We start from the raw sequence: 343 nt of genomic DNA on the forward strand, positions 1-343 counted from the left end.
AGACGCCGCCCTGTTCGTACAAATGGCGTGCACGGGTTTTTTCCTTAATGAGCGGCCCGGAGGGTACTGAGTGAAATGTTTACCGTACTAACCCCAAATCAACCGTCCTGAATAAACAAACGTCCTCGCCGCCGTATTCTCATCCAATTAACCGCATACACATCACCCTGGACCCAACAAACAGGAAGCCATGTCTTACATGATGCAACCCCAGATTATCCTCCTCAAAGAAGGGACGGACACGTCTCAAGGAAAGGCTCAGTTGATTTCCAATATCAATGCATGTCAGGTAGGCAGCCTGATATACTGGATATGATGGCATTAATATGACATTCAAGAGTGG

This window comes from Nannochloropsis gaditana (assembly GCF_000240725.1).
Source record: "Nannochloropsis gaditana CCMP526 unplaced genomic scaffold scaffold1135, whole genome shotgun sequence".
NCBI classification, from domain to species: domain Eukaryota; class Eustigmatophyceae; order Eustigmatales; family Monodopsidaceae; genus Microchloropsis; species Microchloropsis gaditana.